At 36.7% G+C, this 10,604-nt stretch overlaps 1 non-coding gene across 1 annotated transcript; it reads left to right on the top strand.

Annotated features, from left to right (window-relative positions):
- The first annotated feature begins 3,762 nt into the window (after nucleotides 1-3,762).
- Nucleotides 3,763-3,835, top strand: TRNAV-UAC (transfer RNA valine (anticodon UAC)). The gene has a single exon. It is a non-coding gene; the product is annotated as a tRNA-Val (tRNA).
- Nucleotides 3,836-10,604: the final 6,769 nt, after the last annotated feature.

Genomic DNA, 10,604 nt, shown 5'->3' with positions numbered 1-10,604 from the left:
AGCAACATGGCTCTGATTTTAAAGTTTTACATACACAAAACCCTGCCATAATTAATAACTTTCTAAAGATTTATTTAAAAAAAATACTTGTAATGAGTCATATGGGTTTTGTCTAATAGCAAAATCCAAGAACTTTACCAGTAAACAAAGCACACATGGACTGATATATGTTCCCCCCGCCAAATATATTGTAAAACATAAAGTAAATTAATCCAGAGTATCAATAAACAAGTAATTTCATTTTAATGCTGTAAAACAAATGATGAATGAAGGAGTAATTGAAAAAAAGTACAAATTGTTTCTGCTGTTTGTCCATTTATCTGGACAATAAATTACTGGTATATTTAAGACCTGTTTGAAATAAGAATTCCTATATGGCTACCAACTATACATAATACTCTTAAATCTGGTACATCTACGGTATCTTCTACAAGTGTATCATAAGGTATTTGAGGCTGAGACTTGGTGAAATCACGGTAAAATGGGATTGTTAAAATATCTGCAACTATGTGGGAACTGATAAGTGGAATTTATACTTGAGAATGTAATGAGAGTTGACACCTATTTGTGACATGGCTGTATCATAGATTGCCTGCAGCATGATAGCATCACAGTTTCTAGCAGGCAAAGATGTATTTGCTGAAGGTGAAAATGTCATTTAAACAGTTGATACCTTTCAAATAGTTTAAGCTGGATGCCTCATACAGTTCCTGCTTTTTCAGAATAAATATACACAATTTAAAATTCTGGATAAAGAAATAATTCCTCTGTGATTATTAAGTCAAAYGAGAGTATACTTTTGCAGCAACACACATGACCATCTGTAGAGGAATTTGATCTGTAGTGGCAAAGATTCACAATCAAATATTGTTGCAAAGCTGTATATAGTAATTTGACATCCTGAATATCTATTTCATTTATACATCTTAGATATTGAAATAAAAGCCATGGAGCTGTTTTAAAAACAGCTTTTCATTTGCACAGGATCTAACACAATTGTACCCTCTTATACAATAGAACAAAATGAAAAATTGTTATCCTGCTCCTCTATGAGAAGTAAAGAAGAATTTGTTGACAGTTGTCACCAATAAGGAACTTTGAACATGAATTAAAAGTAATACACATTCAAAAGAGTAAATTCAAATGTTATTTTTATTTGTATGAGAAATTATATGCAAGAGTGGATAAAATTTACTCTTCCCTTCTGCAGTATTTTTCACAATTAAAATTCACCAATTGCCATATCTCCAGATTCTAGTCTTGTTGCTCTGGCCTCAAATCAGCAGTCTGTTGAGAGAACAACTTCCTGCATCCTTAGATTTGTGTTCATTCAACTAATGAACACTTCTTTTGTCTCCTTTTGCTCCTCTTTTCCAGAAGCTTTTCTCTTTGCATTCCTACCTTCTTCGCCTATTCTCTCTGTACCTGTGTCTTCTCATTCTTACTCGCTCCGTCGATTCACATTCATCCCTCTTTTTCATCTTTCTTTCTTTTTAGCCTGTTATCTTTCCCTCTTATTCGTGCCAGTGTCTGTCAGGCAGCTGCCAACACATGCTGCTCCCTAAGGGCCAGGAATCTGGGAGCCAAGTACCGTAACATGGCCAGCCGGGCAGGGGCCTCTCCAACAGGCCCATCCCCGTTTTCATCCATTGCAGCACTGTCGTGCTATTTCACCAGGTCTCTGTGAACACAACAAGGTCATATCTCTGCTACTAGTCACTGACTTCTAAACTCCGTTTGTTTCCCATGCTGCACGTGTTGTGTACAGGCACTTGAGCTAGACCCCTCGTCTTGCTGCTTTCACCAGGGAAGTGTAAAAGTCTTGTCCATCAGGCTATTCYCCCAGACACTGCCTCCCCTGCCTCCACTTCAGCCTTTAGTCATCATCCCCCAACAAACCTAGTTTGAAGCCTTCCTCATTAAGCTTGCAAGCAAGTTGACACAAATGTCCTTTCCCCAGTTAGTCAGGAGGATCCTGTCTCTTCCCAATACTCCCAAATCCTCAGAGAAAGTCTCATGGTCAAAAAAACCAAAGTGTTCCCTGCAATGCCAGCCAGGTACGGACCCAGAAGAGGTATGTGCTCTGTGCTCTTCACCCCAGCTGCCAGGTCCTTGTAGTCACTCTTGATATATTCAGAGCAGTATCATTTGTTCTTATGTGGATGAGCAGCAAGGGTTGATATTTTGAGGGCCAGATGAGCCTCAGCAATCCCTCCACACCTTCTGGGATCTGAGCCCTAGTAAGCAACAAGCCTCAAGAGACAGTAAGTCAGACAAGCAGACGGGTGTCTCATTTCCCTGCAGAAAGGAGTCTCTCACCCACTGCTTTCTTTTGGTGCTAATGGGTTGTCCAGCTGGCCTTGATGTCTCCTTGATGGAGTTTGTTCCTCCTAATCAGAGGGTACTGTTCCTGTATATCAGCAGACAGAAAATAAGCCTTTCTTTTATTACTAGAAGACAGAAATTTCAAGTCTTCATCATCTTAAGGCGTCTACATCTACTGATTATTTCAGCATGAACATTGGATTGGATCCTCTCTTCTGCTGAAGGCTTTTCAGGGAAGAACAGGTTGATTGTTCAGCATTGTATGGAGCAAAAAGTTTAGGAAGTTGGGGTGGTGAGGGGGGTAAATGTTCTCACTACTGAGATCTTGGATGACAAAATCCTAGGTAGCTATTTTAGAATAGAAATAATATTCATCTTAGCTTGTGAAGGAAAAAGTCTTAGCCATATATCTTTTGGGAGAAGTTTAAGGTGGCAAATCCAAGACGGGTTGAGATTTTAAGAAACATTGTTTTCTTGACTTTTCTGATTGCTTCTCCATTATGTATGTGGACTTTTGCACATCTGTTCTTAACGCTCTTCTCTTTGTTTGGGCAGATTCAGCTTAGGAAAATAGGAGTTTAAGTGTTAGGCACGGTGATGTTGAGAGTTATGGCACAAGACCTTTCTTATCTGACCATATCTATCTATCAATGGATTTCTCTTTTCTCTTTCTTGAACCTTCTTCATTTTCACAATCTTCTCTGCTCTCATTTAGTCTGCTTCTGCCTCACAATTACATTTCTCTCTCTCTGTTGTTTCCTGCTTCTCTCTCATTCACACATTGGTTAGAGCCCCTACTTATGAATTATGAACTTTTGAAAGCTCTTTCTTTCTTCCAAGGATTAACTCTTCCTGTCCATGTGATAGATGCCTGAACCTTCATGCCCCCAACAGAGATATCCTTGACATTCAAAGTAGTTATGTGCTATTTAGGCACTGCATTGAATTCCAATATAGTCAATCCATTTTTCATTTACGAGTTTGAGAAGGATAACTTGCAATGACTTCAGATCTATTCTTAGAACTCCTTTTCCTACTCTTAGCTTTACTGCTTCTCCTGCTGGTAGGGAGAACATGGGAAGCCATTAGCAAAGCTCCTGCTCTAGAAGCCCCTCCTCAATAGCATTTATTTATCCTTTTTCTGTACTGCCTTGAATGTCAGATAGGCATTCACACTGGCAAAAGTAAGTACAATCAGCTATAAATTAGGGCATAAACATAAGGCGTAAGATAGTAGATAAATGGGCAAACTAAGCTCTCTTTGAAGTCATTTGGGTGCAGGATTATCTGTCCATACGTTCACTAAATTAGTGTAACTAAAATGAAGGCATAAACTTGAAAGTATGTAAGTATGTAGCATGTAGGAAATAAGGCAAATAACACATTAATAGTAAAAACAGGGTGCATCACATCTTCACTTTTAATTACGCTTGTGGTGGTTCCATAGTGTAGTGGTTATCACATCTGCTTTACACGCAGAAGGTCCTGGGTTCAAGCCCCAGTGGAACCAGCACCAGGAACTCTTTGGGAGGTTGGACCAGATGATCTCCAGAGGTCCCTTCCAGCCTTACTGATTCTGTGATTCATGTAGACCTAACCACTGAATAGATTCAAACTATAGAAGTGATAATAAATTATATAAATTGGAGCAAAAAAGAAAGGTTGCAATTTGTGTGCATACTGGGAATTATTGCAGTGAGGGGGAAAGAGTAGAAAAGGTTACCTAGGGGAACAATACTGAAATGATAAAGAGAGTTTCAGGAGCTACTATCAGCATATTGTTACATATTCTCTAATGTTCATGTTTATTTAACTAGCTAATTTAAAGTCCACAGTGGTTGAAGGAGGTAATCCTTTTCCTCTACTCAGACCTGATGAGGCCACATTTGGAGTACTGTTGTCCAGTTCTGGGCTCCCCAGTATAAGAGAGACATGGAGCTATTGGAGCAAGGGCTACTAAGATCATTAAGGGTGTGGAGCATCTCTCATATGAGGAAAGGCCAGTGGTGCACAGCAATAGGATGAGAGGCAAGGAGCATAAATTGAAACACAGGAAGTTCCATCTGAACAAGAGGAAAAACTTCCTTACTGTGAGGGTGACTGAGCACAGAAGCAGGTTGCTCATAGAAGTTTTGGAGTCTCCTTCCTTGGAGATATTCAGAAGCCATCCAGACAGGATCCTGGGCAATGTGCTCTAGGTGACTCTGTTTGAGCAGGGGAGTTGGGCTAGATGATCTGCAGAAGTCCCTTCCAACGTCAACCATTGTGTAATTCTGTGATATTTATTATTAAAAAGCATGAAAACACTATTTTTGAAATAAACCAATGTCTCTGTCACAGTAGCAGTGCTTTTGGTTCTCTATAATGTTAATCCTCTGCAGGGCTAACTGTGAACATTTTTCTCAGTTGCTGTAATTACCTGAAGTTTACATAGTTTACCAAAAGGCAGGTCTAGAATTCCTTCCAGGTGAGCAGGTTGTCCCAGAAAAACAAATAGGTCAAGATTTATGGGAGGAAGAAGAAAAGACATAGCATCAAAGAATTCCTGAATAAGGGGGAATACATTTTCCCACATGCTACCAGAGTACGATTAGCACCTCATTACTATGTTTCCCCTACTTTTCAGATCCAAGATGCCTAGGCCTATTTCAGATTCAGTATGACACTGTGAGTAAGTATAAACCTTATTCGTTGACAGTACTTGCAAACTGTCAAATTTAATAACATAGACTATGTCCGTCAGATTATTACCCTGAGCTCCAAGTAAAGAAAAAGAGCTCCAAGTAAAGAAAAAGAAAATAATAAGCAATGTTATGTAATCTGTATTCTGTAGGGACTGGTTTCTAGATGGAAATTGAAGTAACAGCTTTCATTTATGTTTTTATTCTTGAAGGTGACCTCGATAGTGATACCTACAGTTATGTTTGTCTGACACTTTCCCATTTTAAAACCCTGTTTTCAGTTGCTTATAATTTTGCTAAGCTTCAAACATACGAGCTGCCTTAGACTACTTCATTATTTATTTAATTATTATTTTGTAAGCTTCAACCAAAGCAGGCTTCATTCTGTACTTAGCATGTAGCCACTTTGAAGCTTATCCAGAAGCATGTTGTAAGGGAAGCTGTTCTCAGACAATTTGAGACTCTTGTGTGGTTTGCACAACTTCTGTGAACTGACAATAGCTAGTAATAGTGATGAGAAATCTGTTGTGAAAGGATAAAATATCCAAGTACTTTGAGAATCCAGGTCTCCAGAAAAGTACTGTAAATATATACACAGATGTTTGCCAGGAAATAAGAACTGGGAAAATCATTCAGGAAGCTAACATTTCTGCACTGCATATAGAATCTGGATGCTAAAAGATCTAAATGATGATGGCAAAAGTAATTTGATTAAGTACTTGTTCACTGTGTCATCCACATCACTGATGTGTCATCCACGTGTAAGGCAGAGAGATCTTGAAAGTATATGACTGACTAACTGAAGGTATGATCCTAGGTCCTGTATTGAGAAGAGAGGGAATGAATGGCACTTTGCAGTCACGTGGATATTTTCCATCCCGTGAAAGAGAGCATGTGTTTGCCAGTTAATATCAGGTGACATTAGCAAAATTCGCTACACCTTTTCCTTATTAAATATGAATAGAATAAAATTCAGAGAATCATATCTTTATATATATATATATATAGAGAGAGAGATCTGTTAGCTACATATGGATGCCTGCTGAAGAATGTAAAACCTGAAAGTTTGAAAAATTATAGCCCCAAAGAGTAAACAGAAAATGACCAAGGAAGGTAGTGATAAGTATGTTTCTTGTTGCTTACATAATTATATGATTACCCTGAAAGCATTAAATACTACTTTGAAAGATTGTCTTGCTGACTGTGTAGTATCTCTATGTGATTGCTGTTTTACTCGAACCAGAAATCATTCATGTTCCGCAGCAGAGCTGCAAGAGAAAAGTCTCATGGAACGATCTTTGACTTACTGACTTCTCCTCCATGTGAGCTGCAGTGCCTTAATTTTGTAGGAGTGGACTCTTACTTTTCCCTTGAGAATGTTTGGTTTGCAGAACAGCTTATATTCCTCAACTGCTAGAATCTTAAGTTATTGCATTTGATATATATATTGCTCTGGAGTTACTTTTTTTCATGTTACGTAGAAATAAATAAAAGTGCCTATTATTTAGTGGGAATTCTTACATTATTCTTGTTACACACACTATAAATCAGATGTTACTGCCAAAAAGAAGTCATAAAGTCTAACAAGCTTTTAAATTCTTATTCTGTACTCAGTTCTGTTTTCATAAGGACAACGTCATTAAGATGTTTACTAGGCTAAGGGACAAATGCTGGCAGATGATCTTAAAATAGACAATGAATATTATAGGCCTAATTCTCACCTGGTTAACTGAAGTGGAGCTTTATACTAGTTAAGGATTTTTCCTTTCATGTCTGAAGCTACAAGCCCCTGAGAGGAAATGTCTCTGATGCTAAAGATATTCTTCAGACACTAGTATTTTTGGGTCAGAGGACTATGTGCTAAGTCCTCCACTTCTACTCATTATTTCTACTAATTGAGAAACTTTACCTCCTCTCCTCTTGCACGAGGGAAAACACACATGCAGATGCACATAGGAAAAAAAAAAACACACCAAAGTCAGATATATTTCTTGAAAAGTTTATTTGTATATTTTTTGTTGCTCTTTACTTTGTCTCTCCAGAATGTTTTAGGAGAGATTCTGAAGACTCATCTCAGGTTTATTTCTGCAGCAAAGCTCTCTCTGATGAGCACACACTATTTCAAAGGATACTAGCAGTACAAAAGATTTCAAGAGACTGCTTGACTCCTTTGGTCAAGATTGCCAATATTTTCAATCCTACAGAATTTATAGGAACTCTTGTTCATTTATCAAACAAACAAACAAACAAAAATAAAAATCTCTTCCCTTTCAGAAGCTAATTATCAAGCTCTTCTGAAACTATTTGGTGCATTTTGGTGATTAATGCATTGTCACTAACTTCTCTGTTATCTGGCAATACACTAGGCAAGCAGAAAGCTTCTATCCTGTTTGTTTTAAAACTAAGCATGTAGAATTGCTTGTCTCTCCATTCAGATTGATACTATACATATTTTGGATAAATTATATCATGTATAGAAGATATTCCTTTTGATCTTTTTTCATCTCCTCTACATTTTAAATTACTTTATATGCAGTTGTTTCAAAAGAGGAATTCATAAACTTTAATAAGACTAAACCTTTTTCTCTTTCCGATTTTTATTAGAACACACAGGTTTTTATTTTTCGTATTTTACTATGCTTATGAAATTGGAATGAGTGAAGCTGTCTTTAGAGCAGGAAAAGATCACATGTTACAAGCTGTTAAGTTCAGGCGTTATGACTCATTTCCCACTTGTCTCTTATTTTCTGCATAAAATCCTGCCAAAAGCTTATCTTCATACAAAATTTAAAATTAGAAAACAAGAGAGAATATAACAAATCAAAATCAATCTTTTTTTGAGGTTATTGAAGAAGTCTGACTTTCTTGTGAATCAGGTCGTTTTTATTATCAGTAGGTAGTTAATTCTCTCAAATATTCTACTTGTACAGTCTTTCTACTGTGAAAATGCATCTTCGTCAGATATGGTGGGCAGCAGTATACAATTCCAAAGAAAACTTGGTTTTGAAGATATATAACTATTCTAACTCCATACCTAAACGCATAGTTTTCTTTTGAAGTCTGCATGCGTTTTGATTCTCCTGCTCAGCTTAGAAAAGGGAACGTTGATAGGACTGTATCATCCACACGGCTGTTCTGCATCTGTCTGTTGAAAAGGCATGAAATGGAACGCTCTGGTCTGTCATTGATTTGTTGCCAGCGTAATCTGCTTTATTCAAGTCACAGTCCGACTCTTTCTCCACAGCCGCGTTATTTCACAATTTCTCTTCCCCAAAGCTGACCATGCATTATGAACAAGTCAGATGTGTTCATTCGGCTTTGATTTTTATACCTCTTTTAAATCGATACCTCAGTGATTGATCTTCTGAAATTTGAGAGTCAGTGGACTGTATAACTGCAATGGCAAGGAGGGTAGGTGGAGGATTTTCAGTTTTGATTGAAATGAGCACACAGGTGCTATACCATGGTTTTAATGATTCACAGAAACAAATTAAATATGTTGCAGTATAGTTTGTTACAGTACCTGCTCTCTTTATTTAAATARTAAATCAGGCCGTTCTTTCAGTTAAACTGGGGACTAGGAAGCAACAGAGCATATAAACATTTATTTAGGCTGCATCTTTACAGTAAGTTCATTTCAGTTGAAAATGCAGCAGTCCTTTTCTTAAGCCATTTTCTTGAATTGTTTATTTCTGTATTATAGCCACTGCTACCTTAACATGCAGTGATTACTACAGCAGAACAAATACATGCTCCACTGGTCCAATATTCTGTCTATAGCAATACTTACTACCAGGTATGGCAGAGGGAGATGAAATTTTCCAGCTGAAAAATGGTGTAACATGAGGGAAGTGGGGAATTCTTAACCCCGAAAATTATTATTTTACAACCTGATAATTAATATTCTGTGTAAATTTCCTGAGCAGCTGTAGAGATTCAGAAATCATTTTATTCCCATAGGACGTGTCACTTAACTCATTGAAGTCAGTGCCAAAATTTCTGTTCCTGCCCATTCAGAAACAATCTTTATATGTCTAATTGTTTTGCTATTTCAACAACCTGGAGAGAGCTAGAAGCATCTAGCTTGAATTTTGTCTTCTCTTTACTTTGTCTGTACCCATTATAGCTCTTCTTACTCTTTTCTAAAGGGAGATATTTCACCTAGACTACTTTAAATGATCTTGCATTACTCTCCTCTCAAGGAGGAAAATTCTTTTGTGTCCCTAATGTTACAATTGTAATAGCAATGTACTTAAAAGCATGTATATATATTCTGTTTCTGATATTTTCCCCTGAGACAAAATTATAAAGTTGAATTAAATTAGTGAAATATGATATATCCGAGCTCCATATGATACATACTTTCCAATATTTCATTTATATTCTTTATTAATATTTTGTTAATTTTATTATCTACCTCAAACCTTTAGAGTGAAATTCACTTCATGTAGTTTTATACCTCAGAAGCTGAGATGCCTTACCTTAGCTGTTCATCTATTTCTTTAATAGTCTATCGAGAAAATTAGAAGCTTTTAGTGTGTGATTCCTTTTGTCAAAATATAAAAGGAGCCAATTGCCTATAAAGGGTGCCTGTAATAAACTAGGCCTCCTTATAGATATGCTTGAATTTAAGTGTGTATGTTAGTCCACTGATTTCAGTTACAGCAATGGTTGGTTGAAATAGAGAAATTGAAACCTCATAGTTGCTCGTGTTATTATGGAATTATTATAATAGACAGCTTTATATTAACAAGTGAGTTTCCAAATAATTAAATTAGTTTGAAAAAACTTGAAAACAAATTAAGAAAATGTCAAATTACCAAAATTCAGTTAGGTATAGAATAACTCACCTTTGTGCTGTGTATCATAGAGTATTCCTTTCACTGTAAACTCTAACCACAATAAAAGACAAAATACGATGGTCACAGTACAAAGTCAGTTCAGATTGCTTCAGCTGTTTTCTACTTGTAGGCCACACTTACTCCATTTCAGAGATGAGATTCAAGAGCATAAAATCACAATAAAACCACAATAAAATTGACAAGAGTGTCTTCWCTCTGCTGAGAAAGTTGTGGCTAAGAAAAAGGGAAGGACAGCTGGATGTGTGTGGAAAGGAAGAAAGAATTTAACAATGGAAAGTAAACCTGGAGGAATAAGAGACAAAATAATTGATTCTCTTCTTCAAAAAATCCACTTAAATAAATGGGAATCTATATTAGTAAAAGAATATACATGCTCCATTTTCCTCAAGCAGCTGGAAGGGCACTGGAAAGATCAAAATACATCACATCTTCACATCTTGATCTTAGAATTGTCCAAATGAGTAGGATTTTGTTGTTGTTGTTTTAATTTTTTATTTATTTTTTTTAATCTGGGCCGACTACGAGAAGATAATTGCTCAGATAACACGTCTGGTACTCTATATGTATATCACGAGCTTTAGAGCCGGGTTTAGGTGCTAGTTTCATAAACATCTCTTTGAACAAAAACATATTTGGCTGTATGGAGAATAGCAGAGCAATCATTTTGTGAGTGTTTGCCAACGAGTTGGAATAACAGTGAACTGCTGTATAACAAGAAAAAAAAAAAAAAAAAAAA

This window comes from Rhea americana, unplaced genomic scaffold, assembly GCF_003343005.1.
Source record: "Rhea americana isolate MKP2758 unplaced genomic scaffold, rheAme1 scaffold_1, whole genome shotgun sequence".
Taxonomy (NCBI): Eukaryota; Metazoa; Chordata; class Aves; order Rheiformes; family Rheidae; genus Rhea; species Rhea americana.
This window is presented reverse-complemented; position numbering and strand designations above follow the sequence as displayed.